Source organism: Mobula hypostoma, chromosome 21 (assembly GCF_963921235.1).
Source record: "Mobula hypostoma chromosome 21, sMobHyp1.1, whole genome shotgun sequence".
Classification (NCBI taxonomy): Eukaryota; Metazoa; Chordata; class Chondrichthyes; order Myliobatiformes; family Myliobatidae; genus Mobula; species Mobula hypostoma.
Genome location: NC_086117.1, coordinates 53,404,269 through 53,426,583, shown reverse-complemented (window position 1 = coordinate 53,426,583; position 22,315 = coordinate 53,404,269). Strand labels below are relative to the sequence as shown.

General features: G+C 46.7%; 4 non-coding genes across 4 annotated transcripts; all 4 read left to right on the top strand.

The window, feature by feature from the left end:
* The first annotated feature begins 6,539 nt into the window (after nt 1-6,539).
* Nucleotides 6,540-6,612, top strand: trnaf-gaa (transfer RNA phenylalanine (anticodon GAA)). The gene has a single exon. It is a non-coding gene; the product is annotated as a tRNA-Phe (tRNA).
* A 10,659-nt stretch (nt 6,613-17,271) lies between these two features.
* Nucleotides 17,272-17,344, top strand: trnaf-gaa (transfer RNA phenylalanine (anticodon GAA)). Its single transcript has one exon. It is a non-coding gene; the product is annotated as a tRNA-Phe (tRNA).
* Nucleotides 17,345-18,710: 1,366 nt separating this feature from the next.
* Nucleotides 18,711-18,783, top strand: trnaf-gaa (transfer RNA phenylalanine (anticodon GAA)). Its single transcript has one exon. It is a non-coding gene; the product is annotated as a tRNA-Phe (tRNA).
* A 409-nt stretch (nt 18,784-19,192) lies between these two features.
* On the top strand, nt 19,193-19,265 carry trnaf-gaa (transfer RNA phenylalanine (anticodon GAA)). Its single transcript has one exon. It is a non-coding gene; the product is annotated as a tRNA-Phe (tRNA).
* The last annotated feature ends 3,050 nt before the right edge of the window (nt 19,266-22,315 follow it).

The following is a 22,315-nucleotide window of genomic DNA, read 5'->3' as shown; positions in this document are numbered from 1 at the left end:
AGTCAGTGTGTCAGGCGACAGCTTTGCAAAGTCAGAGTTCCAGCTCTTCCAGAATGTTCCTTGGACACAAGGGATCGAGTTATCGGGAAAGGTGGGCCAGACTGGGGCTTGATTCCAGAATGAGATGTGGTCTTAGAGAAATACGTAAAATCATACAGGGCATAGACATGGTATTTACCCCAGGGTTGAGGGGGATAAAGAACGAGAGGGCATAAGCTTAAGGTGAGGGGAATGATTCAATATAAACTGGAGGGTCAATATTTTATACAGGGTGGTACGTACATGGCTTGTGTCTGCACTGTATAACTCTTTGATCGATGACGGATTCACCGTCAGTCCATCAGTTTGTTCTGCTGCTCTTCTCCCATCCCTGTGGAAAATGGAACAGACTGATCCCTGTCACCAAGGGAGGAGGTATCCATGACGAAGGCAGAAAGTCAAAGGTGACCTTTAGTCAGGGCTGTTCACTTTAGACAGACCTGTTCACCCCGTGGGACAGTCGGAGAGTTCAGGGCAGGATCCCAGGAGTGGGATGGAGGTCACAGGAAGCTCACGGAAGTGTGACTGTGTTCACAAGGGGTCCCAAGTGTAAGAATGTATTCAGCGTGTCAGCAGGGAGAGGGTCCGTGTTCACAGAAGTTCATCAGTAACTTCACTGTGTTTTCCTGGGGGCTACTGACAAGTGGGACAGTGTTCACAAGAAGCTCCCAAAAACGTCATTTTCATTATTAATTTATACTTTCCATACAATATTCAACTTTATTTCTCAATTCTTTGAGGTTAATTTAATCTGGGAATAATTTAGAATATTTTGTGCAATATCTCAGACATTCCTTGTTCCCAAGCACCATTTTAGCAACAAATGTCCCTTAACCTGGACAAGGGGTCAGGGAGAATGAACAATCCCACCTCTACCATTCCCAAGGTCACAGACCCAGGGTCACCATGGAAACCTGCTACACCTATCACCCTCAGCACGTCATTATAATCTAGCCACTGACCAAAGCTTTTGCTAAGTATGGATAGGTGACCGTCAGGGAGAGGTCAAATCCTGACATCACAAGGTCACCTTGACACCAGTGGGACACATCACAATGAGATGCAGCATCCTGACCAGATTCAGACTCTGGTCACGTGGAGACCAGAGATTCAGCACTGCTGGAGGACAGTTTGCTGATCTGGTGGCTGCTGTAGACATGACGTGTTCAAACGTCTCCTTCTGGGCTGCAGATTTCACTGATCCCCGCGATGGTGACATTCAGATTGCAGGAAACCGCGATGGGACAAAAGACCTCTTCCTGAGACTCAGGATCCTGGTCCCTGGTGGGACTTCATCCCAAACTCAACCAACCTTCCTGAACAAAATCTTCAGCATCAAAACTCTGAAGAGGAGAGTCGGACTTGGAGAATAGGTGGAGATGTCTGAAGGGGAAGGAAGAACCCTCCACAAGATGGAGAGACTCCCTGATAGAGAGAGAACTCCTGTAACAGTGAGACAAAGTACTGATTCCTTCCTTTCCTTCAGGGGACAATGATTACAGTGAGTGTCTTTGGGAGGAACATAGATTAGTTGTTGAGTTTTGGGGGTCCGCTTGGGCTAAACTTGGGAATTACTGCTTGGAGAAATAATTACCCATGAGCTGGGAGCAGTTCCTTAGCAACGACCCACTGTCCTTGTTGTTCCTGACCGTTGCTAAGGAGATGCTCCCAGATCATTCAACCAGGGGTGATGTCAAAGGTCTTTCAGTGATGTCAGACGGTGCCCATTGTCAAACCACAGACCAGGGAACCTGTCACATTTAATACTCAGACAGTGATTCACACTCCATCGGAATCTATAAGAATAAACTGTCTGCTGTTTGTCACCTGTTAATGACTTGGAGAAGGATGTAGGTGTGGTATAATTAGTTTTGTGGATGACACTGAAATTGCAGGGTGGTGAAAGTGAGGGTTGTCTCAGGTTACAATGGGATGGAGACCAGATGGAGAATGAGCCAAGGAATGGCAGGTGGGACAAGTGTGAGGTGATCGATTTGGGACGTTGAACCAGAGCAGAACACACAGAGTGAATGACAGAGCCCTGGGAGAGTTGTAGAACGGAGAGACCGAGGGGTACAAATACAGCGTTCCCTGAAAGAGCCTGCACAGGTAGACAGTGAGGTGAAGAAGGTGTGGACGGGTTCCCATGCTGTGTAATTCTGTGACTCTAAGTGTAAATGGTCCTGTTGTTGTCTAGCTGTAAGCCGGTGAACCTTCACCTGCTCTTTCTTCTCCCAGAGGGACATGGCTGCTGGAAACTGTGGCATCTGGTTGAGCACAGGGAAATGGAGGTTTTCACCGTACGAGCCCGTGACGAAGATGGGATTGACCAGTCCACGATGCAATCCTGAGACAGCAGATCCCAACTGCAATCGAACGATGCTCCTTCTGGTTCATCTAAGTCCCATCCTCATCTTGGTGCGAACTTGACAACCGCTAATATTCCTGTCCAAAAATTAACTGAATCATGGGAACGGTGTGAAAACACCTCTCTCGCCTCAGGACCATTTCCATCTCCTCCATCCTGGGGTCTGAGACTTCACCCTTCCACCTCTACATTTAAAAGTTGCCATTTCTGTGTGCCGATGGGTACTTGTCATCCTGACCAGTTCTGCCTGAAACTGATAGTCTCTTGGTGAAATTCAAGAATGGGTTCTCCCCCGGGTGGGATCCTCACGTCCAGTCTCCGTGTTCCCGCATCGGCGACAGGAACTTTTCCTGCTCCAGCTCCAGGCTCAGCCCGGCACTGGTCCGAGTCACTGCAGTGGCACTGCTGGTCGAGGGACAGGACTGGAGACCACCGAGACCAGGCACTGTGCTCACACAGAGAGAGCGGTCACAGAAAGCATCGCCTACAATATTGTTTCAAAGTTTCACTGTGATTTAAGAATAAAGTGGAATAGACCATTTCTGGAGTGTTTGCTGATTTGTGCTCAGGGACATTTGGGGGGGTGGTGGGCAGAAGGGCTGCAGACTGCTGACTGTCACCGGGCTCAATGAGTTCCTAAACACACAGACGCACTGACTGAGCTGGTTCTCTGAACACTGGGACACACACTGGCTGAGCTGGTTCTCTGAACACTGGGACACACACTGGCTGAGCTGGTTCTCTGAACACTGGGGCACACACTGGCTGAGCTGGGTCTCTGAACACTGGGACACACACTGGCTGAGCTGGTTCTCTGAACACAGACACACACTGGCTGAGCTAGTTCTCTGAACACAGAGACACACACTGGCTGAGCTGGTTCTCTGAACACAGACACACACAGGCTGAGCTGGTTCTCTGAACCCTGGGACACACACTGGCTTAGCTGGTTCCCTGAACACTGTGACACACACTGGCTGAGCTGGTTCTCTAAACACTGGGACACACACCGGCTGAGCTGGATCTCTGAACACTGGGACACACACTGGCTGAGCTGGTTCTCTGAACACTGGGGCACACACTGGCTGAGCTGGGTCTCTGAACACTGGGACACACACTGGCTGAGCTGGTTCTCTGAACACAGACACACACTGGCTGAGCTAGTTCTCTGAACACAGAGACACACACTGGCTGAGCTGGTTCTCTGAACACAGACACACACAGGCTGAGCTGGTTCTCTGAACCCTGGGACACACACTGGCTGAGCTGGTTCCCTGAACACTGTGACACACACTGGCTGAGCTGGTTCTCTAAACACTGGGACACACACTGGCTGAGCTGGTTCTCTGAACACTGGGACAGACACTGGCTGAGCTAGTTTTCTGAACACAGAAACACACTGGCTGAGCTGGTTCTCTGAACACTGAGACACACTAGCTGAGCTGGTTCTCTGAACACTGGGACACACACTAGCTGATCTGGTTCTCTGAACACAGAGACACACACTGGCTGAGCTGGTTCTCTGAACACTGAGACACACACTGGCTGAGCTGGTTCTCTAAACACTGAGACACACACTGGCTGAGCTGGTTCTCTGAACACTGGGACACACACTGGCTGAGCTGGTTCTCTGAACACTGGGACACACACTGGCTGAGCTGGTTCTCTGAACACTGGGACACACACTGGCTGAGCTGGTTCTCTGAACACTGGGACACACACTGGCTGAGCTGGTTCTCTGAACACTGAGACACACACTGGCTGAGCTGGTTCTCTGAACACTGAGACACACTGGCTGAGCTGGTCCTCTGAACACTGACACACACTGGAGGGAACACAGTGTCTCAATCACTTTACAGCACCAGTGATCACCAGTCGAGGTTTGATTCCCACCGTTATCCATAAGGAGTTTGTCCACTCTCCCCGTGACCATGTGGGCTTCCTCCGGGTGCTCTGGTTCCCTCCCACATTCCAAAGACGTACGGGTGAGTGTTCATACATTGCAGCCATGCTGTGTTTGTGCTGGAGGTGTGGTGACACTCACAGGCTGCTCCCAGCATGTCCCTGCCAGAGGCGATGCATTTCACTGTGTTACCATGTACCTGTGGCCAGTAAAGCTAATCTCTGCAGGCTCGGGTCAGACAGAATCCAGAGTCTACAGGAGTCACTGGTATCCGTGCTTACACACATACACACAGTACAGTGTCTTACCAATTTATATCTATTGTGTTTCTTACATTGTAGATTTTTGGGACACATCGGATCCAGAATAACAATTATTTCATTCTCTTTTACACGTGGGTACTGGAAATGACATTGAACAATCTTGAATCAAAATGTTTACATTTACACATGCAAATCCACTAGACATCCCTCAATAATCTGCACAATTATTAAATGGATTTGCTTCCTGTCACTTGTGGCCAAACTGACAAGTTAAGTGTACTTTCTCATAGATTTTAATATTATGTGCTTAAATTATTGTATTAACTTATTCATAGTATAATATTATTGTTTTGTGTGCTGTGTGTGATGCATGTTGTGTGATTTGCAGCAGCATTGTCTCATTTGGTTGTACTCTACAAAAGTCTTAGGAACATGTAAAAAATTCTGTAAAGCAAAAATATTGAAATGGAAAGTTTCTACATATCAAAAGTTTACCATAAAGAGCAGTAAATTGTAAAAAACGAAATCAAAGCAATATTTGGTGTGAACACCCTTTGCCTGTAAAACTGCATCTATTCTCTCAGGTACACTGTCATGCATTTTTCTAAGAAAATCAGTTGGTGGGTGTTAAATGCATCTTGGAGAACTTGCATAGTTCTTTTTCAGACTTTGACTGTCTCACTTGCTTCTGTCTCTCCAGCTAATTCCAGACAGCCTCGATGATGTTGCGATCAGGGCTCTGTGAAGGCAATACCATCTGAAACGATATAAAAACTCTGGGGTGCCTGTGACTTTTGCACAGTACTGCAGCTTATACACACAGATTGATTGGACATTCATAATGTGATTTGGGAGTGTTCGAAGTTCACATTATTAACCCTCAATGAAAAAGGACTGTTATATAAAGGATAAACACAAGAGATTCTGTAGATGCTGGAAATCTAGAGCAACACATACTAAATGCTGGATAAACTCAGCAGGTCAGGTAGCATCTGTAGAAATGAATAAACAGTCGACATTTCATATCCTGATGGATCGTCTTGGCCCAAAACATTGACTGTTTATTAACTTCCATAGATTCTGCCGGACCTGCTGAGTTGCTCCGGCATTCTGTGTGTGTTGCTCTGGATTTCTAGCATCTGCAGAATCCCCTGTGTGCACGACTATCAGAGGACAAAGACAGTCAGGGCAGAGTGGGAATGGGGTGAATTAATGTGCTGGGCAATTGGTAGCTCAGTGTTGTCCTTGGTGACCAGAATGGAGGTGTTCTGCAAAGAGGTCATCCATTCGGTGTTTGGGTTTTCCAAAGACCTACTGGTTGGTAGGTTAACTGGTCATTGTAAACTGTCCCATGATCAGGCTAGGATTAAATCCGGGGATTGTAGGGCAGCCCAGCTCAAAAGGTCAGAGGGGCCTATTTCACACTGCATCCATAATAAAATAAAATAATATTCTGTAATGGTGAGGGACGAGGGAGAGGAGAACTATTGTTCTGCAGATACAGCAACAGTGTGTTATGAAGCACGGGAGAAATACAATTCCGCAGATACAGTAATGCTGAGGTGCAAGGCACAGGAAAGGTACAATAGTGCAGATAGAGCAATGGTGAGGTACAAGACACTGCAGGAGCAAACTACTGCAGTTAGTTAAATAATCAGGTACAAGTCAGAGGAGTATACAATCCCGTTGATACAGTAACTGTGAGGTACAAAGCATATGGAAAGAATACTGCAGGTGCTGAAATGGTTAGGTGCAAATCAGAGGAAATGCAATTCTGCAGATGCTGGAATGGCGAAATGAAAATCAGGGGAAATACAATTCTGCAGATGCTGGAATGACGAAGTGAAAATCAGGGGAAATGCAATACTGTACTGCAGATGCTGAAATGGTGAGTTACCATGCAGAGGGAAATACTATACTGTAGGTGTTGGAATGCTGAGATATGCAGAACAATGCAGATATGTCAGCTGAAATAGCTCAGTTGGGAGAGCATTAGACTGAAGATCTAAAGGTCCCTGGTTCAATCCCGGGTTTCAGCACTGAGACTCGTTTATTGGCACCGTGGTAGCGTGGTGTTTGGTGCATCTCTATTACAGCTCAAGGTCTTGGAATTAAGAGTTCAATTCTGGCATCCTCTGTAGGTTTCTAAGTACTTTCCATGTGCACATGAGTTTCCTCTGGGTGCTCTGTTTCCTCCCACAGTCCAAAGGTGTACTGGTTAAGAGGTTAATTGGTTATTTTACACCGTACCACAAATACATGAGGGTTAAATCAGAGGGTTCCTGGTTGTCACAGCTTAGTGGACTGTATCTCTCAATAAAATAAAATAAGTAATATTTTGTAATGGTCAGGGACGAGGAAGCAGTGATTCACAATAATGCGGACACAGCAACGGTGAGGTACAAGCTGGAGAGGAGCAATAATACAGACGCTGGAACAGTGAGGAACCATCAGAGGAGAACTACAATACCGCAGATACAGCAACAGTGAGTTACAAAGCACAGAAGTAATACAATTCCGCAGATACTGCAATGGTGAGGTACAAGGCAGAGGAGTATACAATGCTGCAGATACAGGAATAGAGGAGTTTTAAAGCACAGTCAAATTACAATACTGCAGATGATGGACCGATGAGTTACAAAACACATGGAAATACAACAGTGCAGATGCTGGAATTGTGAGGTACAATATACAAGAGACGTACAATACTGCAGATGCTGCAATGGTGAGGTACACGAGAGGGAAGAACAATACTGCAGCCATGTCAGCTGGAATAGCTCAGTTGGGAGAGTGTTAGACTGAAGATCTAAAGGTCCCTGGTTCAATCCTGGGTTTCGGCACTGGTACATATTTATTGTCACCGCGATAGCATAGCAGTTAGTCTGACACTGTTACAGCTCCTAGTGTCAGAGTTTGGAATTCCATTGTAGCATTCTCTGTAAGTAACTTTGTACGTCCTTCCCATGTACACAGTTCCTCTGTCCAAAGGCAGACTGGTTAGTAGGTTAATTGTATTTTTTAAACCGTACCACAATTAGGTTCGGGTTAAATCGGTGGATTCCTGGGTGGGCCGGACGGGCCTGTTCAGTGCTCTATCTCTCAACAAAAAGAAATAACTAATATTCTGTAATGGTGAGGGACGAGGCGAAGAGCTTTAAAAAGCAGGTTTTCTCAGCGCGAGTCGTGATTGGATTAATTCAAAGATGCAGTAGAAGCGTTCCCGCGCAAGTGTGGCAAAAAGCTTTCAAAACCCAGTCTCCATAAAAGAGGGGTCCCGCCTAGTGGAGCGGTCATCATCAGAGCGGTCTGAGTCAGAGTGGTAAGTCCTTGGCTCAACAGGGCCAGGTGGTAAGAACAGGCGGGAGCAAGGTCAGTAAGTAAGTTCTCTCCGTACTTCTTTTTTTCTTATCGAACTCTTGAGAGAATAGGGGGTGTGTCTACAGGGCCAATGTTCATCATACATCACATGGAGAACAGACTTCCATCGTTCCTGATTCCCTCTGTTTGGTAAAACCAAATACCGTTTCTGGCTGAACTTCACAGAGTTTCCCAGCCCAAGAGATTGTTATGCCCAACAAACCTGTGAAAGAGTTGTTTAATCAGACCCAGTCCTTGTGCTCTCCCCAGGCCCCTGCAGATATTTCTCTGTTCAATCTGCTTCCATCCCAGATCAACAATTCAACTCCCCTCCCCTCCTCTTCCCCTACCCCCATCACACCGTATCCGCTGAGAAATCCTGTAAACACCCATCCAGGTGATACTCTACACCTCCCCAGGCAGTAAGGCTGATCATCACCTCCACCCAATCACCCACTCCACCACAAACCCAACCACCACTACTTTATCATTTCCTGTCAATGTACAGACACTCAAAGCTCAGAGTAAATTTATTATCAATGTCTCCATATACAACCCTGAGATTCATTTTCTCAATAAATCCAAAAACCGTAACAGAATCAATTGAAAGACCACACCAGCAGGATGGACAACCAGTGTGCAAAAGACAACAAACTGCAAATACAAAAAGGAAAAAAAAAGAAATAATAATGGTCACTAAATAAGCAATAAATATGAAGAACGTAAGATTGCAAGTCTTTGAAAGTGAGTCCATAGGTCATGGAAACATTTCAGCGATGGAGCAAATGAAGTTGAGTGAAGTTATCACCTTTGGTTCAAGATCTGTTTCTGAACCTGGTGGTGTGAGTCCCAAGGCTCCTGTACCTCCTTCCTGATGGTTGAGGGGTAATAACTGTTTCTGAACCTGGTGGTGTGGGTCCCGAGGCTCCTGTACCTCCTTCCCGATGGCTGAGGGTAATAACTGTTTCTGAACCTGGTGGTGTGGGTCCTGAGGCTCCTGTACCTGCTTCCTGATGGCAGCAGTGAGAAGTGAGCAGATAATGGGGGAGACTTGGACCAGAGGGCACAGCCTCAGAAAAGAAGGATGTTACTTTAAAACAGAGTTAAGGAGGAATTTCTTTAGCCAGAGAGTGGTAAATCTTGGCTGTGGAGGCCAAGACATTGAGTATATTTAAAGCGGAGGTTGATAGGTTCTAGATTAGTCATGGTGTCAAAGGTTACAGGGAGAAGGCAGGAGAGCAGGGTTGAGTGGGATAATAAATCAGCCTTGATGGAATGGCAGAGCAGACACGATGGGCCAAATGGCCTCACTCTGTTTCTATGTCTCTTGGTCAAAGTGCAACACCTCACACCTGTCTGCATTATATCCCATCTGCCATTCTTCAGTCAATTCTTCTTGCTGGTCCAGATCCCACTGCAAGCTTTGATAGATCCCCTCACTGTCCACTATACCCCCAATCTTGGTGACATCTGCAAATTTCCTGGGTGAGATGATATCGATGATAACTGGCACCGATCGCTGTGGCACAACATGCTCGATATAGTCAGTGTGTCAGGTGACAGCTTTGCAAAGTCAGAGTTCCAGCTCTTCCACAATGTTCCTTGGACTCAATGGATCCAGTTACCGGGAAAGGTGGGCCAGACTGGGGCTTGATTCCAGAATGAGATGTGGTCCTAGAGAAATACATAAAAACATACAGGGATAGACATGGTATTTACCCCAGGGTTGGGGGGATAAAGAACTAGAGGACATAAGCTTAAGGTGAGGGGAATGATTCAATATAAATTGGAGGGTCAGTATTTTATACAGGGTGGTATGTACGTGGAATGAGCTGCCAGAGGAAATGGTTGAGGCTGGTACAATATCAACTTTTAAAAGACAGTTTGTTTTTTTTTCCAAAAATACTTTATTCAGTAGTATTACAAAACAAAGTTATATACATATAAAAAAAACATTTGTTGACCCTGGGTCCTTATTCAATAAATAAAGTTACTTTCAATAAAATTATGCGTTGACTCTCTGTTCATATACAAATGAAAGATGTTTACAATAAATCATTCATTTACTCTCAACCCTTGGTCACGAGTTAAGACTTACTTACAATAAAATTATCAACAATAAAGGCAGGCGTTGGCTCTAATTCCTTTTCCAAATTAACAATTCCAGCCACTCCTGGGGCACCATGTTAAGTCATCTGTCCACACCGCTGATGAGGGTTATTCTCCTCCCCACCCAACCTCTCACACTCCCACGGGTGATGAACCTTAAACTGTGGTCCTTCCCCACCGGGCCTTCGCGGTGGCCGCACCAAGCTTGAGTGCATCCCTCAGCACGTACTCCTGCAGGCGAGAGTGAGCCCGTCGGCAGCATTCTCCCACGGACATCTCCATGTGCTGGCAGACCACCAAGTTTCGGGCAGACCAAAGCGCGTCTTTCACCGAATTGATGATCTGCCAGCAGCAGCGGATGTTTGTCTCCGTGTGCGTCCCCGGGAACAGCCCGTAGATCACGGAGGCCTCGGTAACGCAGCTGCTGGGCATGAATCTTAACGCTGTCCCCTCCATCCTCCTCCACACCTTCTTTGCGAACCCACAGTGTGCAAAGAGGTGAGTTACTGACTCCCCACCCCCCCCCGCCATTACATTCCTCCCGTGGGCAACGGGGTGCGGAGACGACAATCCGGGAGTACAGTTTTTTTTTATTTCAAAATATACTTTATTCAAAAATAAATATATACAATAAACCATTCAATAACTTTTCATCCTTTACATACGTTTCCATTATACTCAGTACATATCCGTATTTATAGCCACCCACGTGGCACTCCAGTAGTTCAGCTTACCATATCATTGTTGAGGGGTATACTCCCCGCCCACCGACCCCTCCCACTCCCGTGGGTGGAGAAACCTATACTGTGGTCCTTGCCACTGGGCCCTTGCGGTGGCTGCACCGAGTTTCAGTGCGTCCCTCAGCACGTACTCCTGCAGCCGAGAATGTGCCAGTCGGCAGCATTCTTCCACGGACATCTCCATGTGCTGGTAGATCATCAAGTTTCGGGCCGACCAAAGGGCGTCTGTCACCGAGTTGATGATCTGCCAGCAGCACCGGATGTTGGTCTCCGTGTGCGTCCCCGGGAACAGCCCATAGATCAGAGAGTCCTCTGTTACGCAGCTGCTGGGGATAAAACGTGACACCAGCCTGTCCATCCCCCTCCACACCCTCTTTGCGAATTGACAGTGTGCAAAGAGGTGGGTCACAGACACCTCCTCACTGCAGTCCTCCCGTGGGCAGTGGGGTGCGGAGACGACATTCCAGGCATACAGGAGGGCTCTGACTGGGAGGGCCTCTCTCACCGCCAGCCAGGCGAGGTCTTGGTGCCTGTTGGTGAGATATAGTTGGACCAGTACATGGATTGGAAAGGTTTACAGGGTTATGGGCCAAATGTTGGCAAAGGGGACAATGTAAGAGGAGAGCAACACACATCAAAGTTGCTGGTGAATGCAACAGGACAGGCAGCATCTCTAGGAAGACGTACAGTCGACGTTTTGGGCTGAGACCCTTCAACCTTCCACAACCAAGATTTGGCCTGCTGCGTTCACCAGCAACTTTGATGTGTGTTGCTTGAATTTCCAGCATCTGCAGAATTCCTTGTGTTTATTTAAATGTAGGAGGGGCATCTTGGGTAGCAGAGACCAGTTGGGTCGAATGGCCTGTGTCTGCACTGTATACAGTAACTCTTTGATTGCTGACAGATTCACCGTCAGTCCATCAGTTTGTTCTGCTGCTCTTCTCCCATTCCTGTGGAAAATGGAACAGCCTGATCCCTGTCACCAAGGGAGGAGGTATCCATGACGAAGGCAGAAGGTCAAAGGTGACCTTTAGTCAGGAATGTTTTGGGAGAAAAGATGGAGTCCTTTAGGAAGCAAGTTACAAGAGATCAACAGGGGAATCATAGAAACCAGCTGACTGGACCTTCACTGTAAACGTTTACTGAAGACAGATGTGTTTACCTCATGTGACAGTCGGAGTGTTCAGGGCAGGATCCCAGGAGTGGGATGGAGGTCACAGGAAGCTCACGGAAGTGTGACTGTGCTCACAAGGGGTCCCAAGTGTAAGAATGTATTCAGGGTGTCAGCAGGGAGAGGGTTCGTGTTCACAGAAGTTCATCAGTAACTTCACTGTGTTTTCCTGGGGACTCCTGACAGTGGGACAGTGTTCACACTCCTGACAGTGGGACAGTTTTCACAAGAAGCCCCTAAAAACATCATTTTTATTATTAATTTATATTTTCCATACAATGTTCAACTTTATTTCTCAATTCTTTGAGGTTGATTTAATTTGGGCTTAATTTAGAATATTTTGTGCAATGTCTCAGACATTCCTTGTTCCCAAGCACCATTTTAGCACCGAATGTCCCTTAGCATGAACAAGGGGTCAGAAAGAATGAACAATCCCACCCCTACCATTCCCAAGGTCAAAGACCCAGGGTCACCATGGAAACCAGTTACTCCTATCACCTTCAGCACATCATTGTAACCCAGCCAATGACCAAGGCTTTTACTAAGTATGGATAGGCGACCCTCAGGGAGAGGTCAAACCCTGACATCACAAGGTCACCTTGACACCAGTGGGATACATCACAATGAGATGCAGCATCCTGACCAGATTCAGACTCTGGTCACGTGGAGACCAGAGATTCACCACTGCTGGAGGACAGTTTGCTGATCTGGTGGCCGCTGTAGACATGACGTGTTCAAACGTCTCCTTCTGGGTTGCAGATTTCACTGATCCCCGCGATGGTGACGCTCAGACAGCAGGAACACCGCGATGGGACAAAAGATCTCTTCCTGAGACTCAGGATCCTGGTCCCTGGTGGGATTTCATCCCAAACTCAACCAACCTTCCTGAACAAAATCTTCAGCATCGAAACTCTGAAGAGGGGAGACGGACTTGGAGCATAGGTGGAGATGTCTGAAGGGGAAGGAAGAAACCTGCACAAGATGGAGACTCCCCAAGAGAGAGAGAACTCCTGTAACACTGAGACAAAGTACTGATTCCTTCCTTTCCTTCAAGGGACAATGATTAGAGTGAGTGTCTTTGGGAGGAACATAGATTAGTTGTTGAGTTTTGGGGATCCACTTGGGCTAAACGTGGGTAATTACTGCTTGGAGAAGTAATTACCCATGAGCTGGGAGCAGTTCCTTAGCAACGACCCACTGTCCTTGTTGTTCCTGACCGTTGCTAAGGAGATGCTCCCAGATCATCCAACCAGGGGTGATGTCAAAGGTCTTTCGGTGATGTCAGACGGTGCCCATTGTCAAAGCACAGACCAGGGAACCTGTCACATTTAATACTCAGACAGTGACTCACATTCGGTCAGAATCTATAAGTGTAAACGGTCTTGTAGTCGTCTTGTTTTAATCTGCTGTATGACTTGTGTTCATATTTCAGAGGAGAATGTAGGCGATATAGTTAGTTTGTGGATGACACTGAAATTGGAGAGCGGTGAAAGTGAGGGTTGTCTAAGGTTACAATGGGATGGAGACTAGCTGGGAAATGGTCAAGGAATGGCAGGTGGAACTTAACTGGGACAAGAGTGACGAGATAGCCGGCCCGACAGTAGTGAAACATAAAGGTGTTTGCGTACGGTTTGTGAGGCCAGGAAAGGGTTAACCTGGACCACCATCCACTGTTGGGCTGGTTCAGGAGCCCCAGGAGAATGCCAAGTCACCTGACCTTAAAAGACAAGCCTACCTTGATTCCAACATGACCACACACTGCTGGACACTGCCCAACTGGACTTCAGGGTGAGGAGGACAGACCCTGCGAGGGAACAGAATCTGGCTCCTGGGGCAAACTGATCAAAGTGAGGGTTATTCTGGAACGCCATCACCAGACCCAACAGGAGCTGAACGGTCAGGACATGAACCCGGACACTCAGCTTCGGACAGACTCTGGCTGTTTTAAGACAGGATACTTATCGGATTCAGGAATCCCAGCCGCAGGGCGTTCATGAAGAATGCCCACTTTCATCGTGTCGGTCCAGGACACTTTAAGCCTCTCCTCCCAACCAGGCCCCTCCTCCCTCCTCATCCTCTGGGCTGCTTGGTGGGTCGCCAGCAGTGTGTGGAGGATACCAGGGGTGACGTTCTGCTCCCTTGAAAGCTGGTCCTTTGCTCGCTGTTCCCTCATCAGCTCCTCTTCATTCATCCAGCGACCGGACATTTTCCCCCACCTGGTCGTCCCTTTGGGTTTTGAGGGGGGTGATCGGTCTGTTTTGTTCCTCCTTCTGGGTGTCAACAAGCCGAGTTCTGGAGTGTACTCACAGTTTCCCCAGCCCAGGAGCCAGGGAGGGAGGAGAAAAGAATCATGGTGTGGCCTCTAAAGGAAAAGGATCCAAAATACGCCTTCACATGGAGCTCATGCCTGGAGACATTTTCCCCAAACTGTGGAAAAACTGTGGAGGATACCAGGGGTGACGCTTCCCTTCCCCCATCGTCCCACCCACCAATCATTGGGAGCTGACGTTTCATCCAATCACTGCTGGCTCTAGAGCTCCGGTCCAATCAGCCAGCCCACCCTAAAGGAATGGCATCAGCTGTCAGCCAATCAGCAGCTGTCATCCTTAGCACGGTGGGATAGGATGGGGGAGGGTTTGGGGCCGTCGATGGCCATTGGGGTTCTGTCCACTGCTGGTCGAGGGACAGGACTGGAGACCATCGGGACCAGTCTCTGAGCTCACACAGAGAGAGCGGTCACAGAAAGCAACACCCACAATATAGTTTCAAAGTTTCACTGTGATTTAAAAATAAAGTGGAATTGACCATTTCTGGAGTGTTTGCTGATTTGTGCACAGGGAAATTGGGGGGAGGGGCGCTACAGGCTGCTGACTGTCACCGGGCTCAACTGAGACACACACTGGCTGAGTTGGTTCTCTGAACACTGAGACACACACGGTACCCTGCGGTACCCCACTGGTCACCGCCTGCCATTCCGAAAGGGACCCATTAATCACTACTCTTTGTTTTCTGTCAGCCAGCCAATTTTCAATCCATGTCAGTACTCTGCCCCCAATACTATGTGCCCTAATTTTGTCCACTAATCTCCTATGTGGGACTTTATCAAAGGCTTTCTGAAAGTCCAGGTACACTACATTCACTGGCTCTCCTTTGTCCATTTTCATAGTTACATCTTCAAAACATTCCAGAAGATTAGTCAAGCACGATTTCCCCTTCGTAAATCCATGCTGACTCGGACCAATCCTGTTACTGCTATCCAGATGTGTCGTAATTTCATCTTTTATAATTAACTCCAGCATCTTTCCCACCACCGACGTCAGGCTAACCGGTCTATAATTCCCTGTTTTCTCTCTTCCTCCCTTCTTGAAGAGAGGGACAACATTAGCCACCCTCCAATCCACAGGAACTGATCCTGAATCTATAGAACATTGGAAAATGATTACCAATGCGTCCACGATTTCTAAAGCCACTTCCTTAAGTACCCTGGGATGCAGACCATCAGGTCCCAGGGACTTATCAGCCTTCAGACCCAACAGTCTATCCAACACCATTTCCTGCCCAATATAAATTTAGTTCAATTCATCCATTACCCTAGGTCCTTTGGCCACTATTACATCTGGGAGATTGTTTGCGTCTTCCCTAGTGAAGACAGATCCAAAGTACCTGTTCAACTCGTCTGCCATTTCCTTGTTCCCCATAATAAATTCACCCGTTTCTGTCTTCAAGGGCCCAATTTTGGTCTTAACTATTTTTGTCCTTTTCACATACCTAAAGGAGCTTTTACTATCCTCCTTTATATTCTTGGCTAGTTTACCTTCGTACCTCATTTTTTCTCCGCGTATTGCCTTTTTAGTTACCTTCTGTTGCTCTTTAAAAGTTTCCCAATCCTCCGGCTTCCCACTTGTCTTTGCTATGTTATACTTCTTCTCTTTTATTTTTATACTGTCCATTACTTCCCTTGTCAGCCACGGTCTCCCCTTACTCCCCTTAGGATCTTTCTTCCTCTTTGGAATGAACTGATCCTGCACCTTCCGCATTATTCCCAGAAACACTTGCCATTGCTGTTCCACTGTCATCCCTGCTAGGGTATTGTTCCATTGAACTTTGGCCAGCTTCTCCCTCATAGCACCATAGTTCCCTTTGTTTAACTGTAATACTGACACTTCCGAGTTTCCTTTCTCCCTCTCAAATTGTAGATTTAAACTTACCATATTATGGTCACTACCTCCTAATGGTTCCCTTACCTCGAGGTCCCTGATCAAATCCGGTTCATTGCACAACACTAAATCTAGTATTGTGTTCTCTCTGGTAGGCTCCAGTACAAGCTGTTCTAAGAATCCGTCTCGGAGGGACTCCACAAACTCCCTTTCTTGGGGTCCAGTACCAACCTGATTCCTCCAGTCCACCTGCATGTTGAAATCCCCCATAGCAATTGTAGCATTACCTTTGCAACATGCCAATTTTAACCCTTGATTCAACTTACACCCTACATCCAGACTATTGTTTGGTGTCTGTAGATAACTCCCACTAGGGTCTTTCAACCCTCAGAATTACTCAGTTCTATCCATACTGACTCTACATCTCCTGATTCTATGTCCCCCCTCGCAAGGGACTGAATATCATTCCTCACCAACAGAGCCACCCTACCCCCTCTGCCCATCAGTCTGTCCTTTCGATAGGACGTATACCCTTGAATATTCATTTCCTAGGCCCTGTCCACTTGAAGCCATGTCTCTGTTATTCGACAACATCATACTTACCAATTTCCAACTGAACCTCATGCTCATCCACTTTATTTCTTAATAATATTCTGTAATGGTGAGGGACGAGGGAGAGGAGAACTATTATTCTGCAGATACAGCAACAGTGTGTTATAAAGCACGGGAGAAATACAATTCTGCAGATACAGTAATGTTGAGGTGGAAGGCACAGGAAAGGTACAATAGTGCAGACAGAGCAATGATGAGGTACAAGACACTGCAGGAGCAAACTACTGCAGAGAGTTAAATAGTCAGGTACAAGTCAGAGGAGTATACAATACCACAGACACATGAACTGAGGTACAAAGCACATGGAAAGAATACTGCAGGTGCTGGAATGGTGAGGAGCAAATCAGGGGAAATGCAATTCTGCAGATGCTGGAATGGCGAAATGAAAATCAGGGGAAATACAATTCTGCAGATGCTGGAATGGCAAAATGAAAATCATGGGAAATGCAATATTGTACTGCAGATGCTGGAATGGTGAGTTACCATGCAGAGGGAAATACTAGACTGCAGATGTTGGAATGTTGAAATATGCAGAACGGTGCAGATATGTCCGCTGAAATAGCTCAGTTGGGAGAGCGTTAGACTGAAGATCTAAAGGTCCCTGGTTCAATCCCGGGTTTCAGCACTGAGACTCGTTTATTGGCACCGTGGTTGCGTGGTGGTTGGTGCATCTCTATTACAGCTCAAGGTCTTGGAATTAAGAGTTCAATTCCGGCGTCCTCTGTAGGTTTCTAAGTACTTCCCATGTGCACATGAGTTTCCTCTGGGTGTTCCTGTTTCCTCCCACAGTCCAAAGGTGTACTGGTTAAGAGGTTAATTGGTTATTTTACACCGTATCACCATAACACCGTCCTTGGACTCACTTTACACCACACGCTGTTGGAGCAGTGCTGCTAGGAAAATCAAGGACACGACCCACCCAGCTAACACACTTTTCATCCCTCTTCCCTCCGAGAGAAGGCTCAGGATCTTGAAGACTCATATGGCCAGATTTGGGAACAGCTTCTTTCCATCTGTGATAAGACTGCTGAACGGATCCTGACCCAGATCTGGGCCGTACCCTCCAAATATCCAGAACTGCCTCTCAGATTTTTTGCACTACCTTACTTTCCATTTTTCTATTTTCTGTTTATGATTTATAATTTAAATTTTTAATATTTACTAAGTTTTACTACTTTTAATATTTAATATTTGTAATTCAGGGAGTGGGAAGCACAGAATCAAATATCACTGTGGTGATTGTACATCCTAGTACCAATTGTTTGGTGACAATAAAGTATAAAGTATAAATACATGAGGGTTAAATCAGAGGGTTCCTGGTTGTCACAGCTTGGTGGACTGTATCTCTCAATAAAATAAAGTAAGTAATATTTTGTAATCGTGAGGGACGAGGAGCAGTGTTTAACAATAACGTGGACACAGCAACGGCGAGGTACAATCCGGAGAGGAGCAATAATACAAACGCTGGAACAGTGAGGAACCATCAGAGGAGAACTACAATACCGCAGATACAGCAACAGTGAGTTACAAAGCACAGAAGTAGTACAATCCTGCAGATACTGCAATGGTGAGGTACAAGGCAGAGGAGTATACAATTCTGCAGATCCAGGAATGGTGAGGTTAATGCAGAGAAGAACCACAATTCCACATTTACTGGAATGTTGAGGCTCAGAGCACAGGAGAAATACAATGCTGCAGAGTCTGGAAAGGTGAGGTATGAAGGATGGGGAATGCAATACCACTGATGCTGGAGCAGTGAGGTACAAGGCAGAGAGGAAATAAAATACCACACACACAAGAATAGAGAGTTTTAAAGAACAGTCGAACTACAATACTGCCAATGATGGACCGGTGAGTTACAAAGCTCATGGAAATACAACAGTGCAGATGCTGGAATTGTGAGGTACAACGTATAAGAAACATACAATACTGCAGATGCTGCAATGGTGAGGTACACGAGAGTGGAGAACAACAATACTGCAGCTGTATCAGCGGAAATAGCTCAGTTGGGAGAGCGTTAGACTGAAGATCTAAAGGTCCCTGGTTCAATCCCGGGTTTCGGCACTGGGACTTATTTATTGGGCACCATGGTAGCTTAGCGATTATTGTGACACTATAAGCCCTCAAGGCTTCAGAGTTCAGTTGCAGTGCACTCTATAAATAAGTTTATACGTGCTCATGGGTTTCCTCTGGGTGCTCTGGTTTCCTCTCACAGACCAAACATGTCCTGCTTACTCGGGTTAATCTGTTATTTTAAACCATCTCATAATTATGTTAGGGTTAAATCGGTGGATTCCTGGGTGGAACAGCTGGGTGGGCTGGAGAGGCCTGTTCTGTGCTCTCTGTCTCAATAAAAGAAAATAAATAATATTCTGCAATGGTGAGGGACGAGGGAGAGGAGAACTACAATACTGCAGATACAGCAATGCTGAGGTACAAGACAGAGGTGAACCACAAAAATGCAGGCATATCAGCTGAAATAGCTCAGTTGGGAGAGCGTTAGACTGAAGATCTAAAGGTCCCTGGTTCAATCCCGGGTTTTGGCACTGGGACTTATTTATTGTCACCGCGATAGCATAGCAGTTAGTCTGACACTATTACAGCTCGCAGTGTCAGAGTTCGGAATTCCATTGTAGCATTCTCTGTAAGTAACTTTGTACGTCCTTCCCATGTACACAGTCCCTCTCTCCAAAGGCAGACTGGTTAGTAGGTTAATTGTATTTTTTAAACCGTACCACAGTTAGGTTCGGGTTAAATCGGTGGATTCCTGGGTGGGCCGGACGGGCCTGTTCGGTGCTCTATCTCTCAATAAAATAAAATAAATAATATTCTGTAATGGTGAGGGACGAGGCGAAGAGCTTTAAAAAGCAAGTTTTCTCAGCGTGAGTCGTGATTGGATTAATGCAAAGACGTAGGAGAAGTGTTCCACACAAGTGTGACAAAAAGCTTTAAAAACCCAGTCTCCATAAAAGACAGGTCCCGTCTAGTGGAGCGGTCATCATTAGAGTGGTCTGAGTCAGAGTGGTAAGTCCTTGGCTCAACAGGGCCAGGTGGTAGGAACAGGCGGGAGCAAGGTCAGTAAGTAAGTTCTCTCCGTACTTCTTGTTTTCTTATCTAACTCTTGAGAGAATAGGGGGTGTGTCTACAGGACCAATGTTCATCATACATCACGTGGAGAACAGACTTCCATCGTTCCTGATTCCCTCTGCTTGGTAAAATTACACACCGTTTCTGGCTGAAGTTCACAAAGTTTCCCAGCCCAAGAGATTGTTATGCACAACAAACCTGTGAAAGAGCTGTTTAATCAGACCCAGTCCTTGTGCTGTCCCCAGGCCCCTGCAGATATTTCTCTGTTCAATCTGCATCCAACCCAGATCAACAAATCTCCTCCCCTCCCCTCCTCTTCCCCTACCCTCATCACACCGTATCTGCTGGGAAATCCTGTAAACACACATCCAGGTGATACTCTACACCTCCCCAGGCAGTAAGGCTGGTCCAGATCCCACTGCAAGCTTTGATAGACTCCCTCACTGTCCACTACACCCCCAATCTTGGTGACATCTACAAATTTCCTGGTTGAGATTATATCGATGATAACTGGCACCGATCGCTGTGGCACAACATGCTCGATATAGTCAGTGTGTCAGGCGACAGCTTTGCAAAGTCAGAGTTCCAGCTCTTCCACAATGTTCCTTGGACACAAGGGATCGAGTTATCAGGAAGGTGGGCCAGACTGGGGCTTGATTCCAGAATGAGATGTGGTCTTAGAGAAATACGTAAAATCATACAGGGCATAGACATGGTATTTATCCCAGGGTTGAGGGGGATAAAGAATGAGAGGGCATCAGCTTAAGGTGAGGAGAATGATTCAATATAAACTGGAGGGTCAATATTTTATACAGGGTGGTACGTACATGGCTTGTGTCTGCACTGTATAACTCTTTGATTGATGACGGATTCACCGTCAGTCCATCAGTTTGTTCTGCTGCTCTTCTCCCATCCCTGTGGAAAATGGAACAGCCTCATCCCTGTCACCAAGGGAGGAGGTATCCATGACGAAGGTGACCTTTAGTCAGGGCTGTTCACTTCAGACAAACCTGTTCACTTCGTGGGACAGTCGGAGTGTTCAGGGCAGGATCCCAGGAGTGGGATGGAGGTCACAGGAAGCTCACGGAAGTGTGACTGTGCTCACAAGGGGTCCCAAGTGTAAGAATGTATTCAGGGTGTCAGCAGGGAGAGGGTCCGTGTTCACAGAAGTTCATCAGTAACTTCACTGTGTTTTCCTGGGGGCAACTGACAGTGGGACAGTGTTCACAAGAAACTCCCAAAAACGTCATTTTCATTATTAATTTATACTTTCCATACAATATTCAACTTTATTTCTCAATTCTTTGAGGTTAATTTAATCTGGGAATAATTTAGAATATTTTGTGCAATATCTCAGACATTCCTTGTTCCCAAGCACCATTTTAGCAACAAATGTCCCTTAACCTGGACAAGGGGTCAGGGAGAATGAACAATCCCACCTCTACCATTCCCAAGGTCAAAGACCCAGGGTCACCTTGGAAACCAGTTACTCCTATCACCCTCAGCACGTCATTATAATCCAGCCAATGACCAAAGCTTTTGCTAAGTGTGGATAGGTGACCCTCAGGGAGAAGTCAAATCCTGACATCACAAGGTCACCTTGACACCAGTGGGACACATCACAATGAGATGCAGCATCCTGACCAGATTCAGACTCTGGTCACGTGGAGACCAGAGATTCACCACTGCTGGAGGACAGTTTGCTGATCTGGTGGCTGCTGTAGACATGACGTGTTCAAACGTCTCCTTCTGGGCTGCAGATTTCACTGATCCCCGCGATGGTGACATTCAGATTGCAGGAACCGCGATGGGACAAAAGACCTCTTCCTGAGACTCAGGATCCTGGTCCCTCGTGGGACTTCATCCCAAACTTGACCGACCTTCCTGAACAAAATCTTCAGCATCGAAACTCTGAAGAGGAGAGTCGGACTTGGAGAATAGGTGGAGATGTCTGAAGGGGAAGGAAGAACCCTCCACAAGATGGAGAGACTCCCTGATAGAGAGAGAACTCCTGTAACACTGAGACAAAGTACTGATTCCTTCCTTTCCTTCAGGGGACAATGATTACAGTGAGTGTCTTTGGGAGGAACATAGATTAGTTGTTGAGTTTTGGGGATCCGCTTGGGCTAAACTTGGGAATTACTGCTTGGAGAAGTAATTACCCATGAGCTGGGAGCAGTTCCTTAGCAACGACCCACTGTCCTTGTTGTTCCTGACCGTTGCTAAGGAGATGCTCCCAGATCATTCAACCAGGGGTGATGTCAAAGGTCTTTCAGTGATGTCAGACGGTGCCCATTGTCAAACCACAGACCAGGGAACCTGTCACATTTAATACTCAGACAGTGATTCACACTCCGTCGGAATCTATAAGAATAAACTGTCTGCTGTTTGTCACCTGTTAATGACTTGGAGAAGGATGTAGGTGTGGTATAATTAGTTTTGTGGATGACACTGAAATTGCAGAGTGGTGAAAGTGAGGGTTGTCTCAGGTTACAATGGGATGCAGACC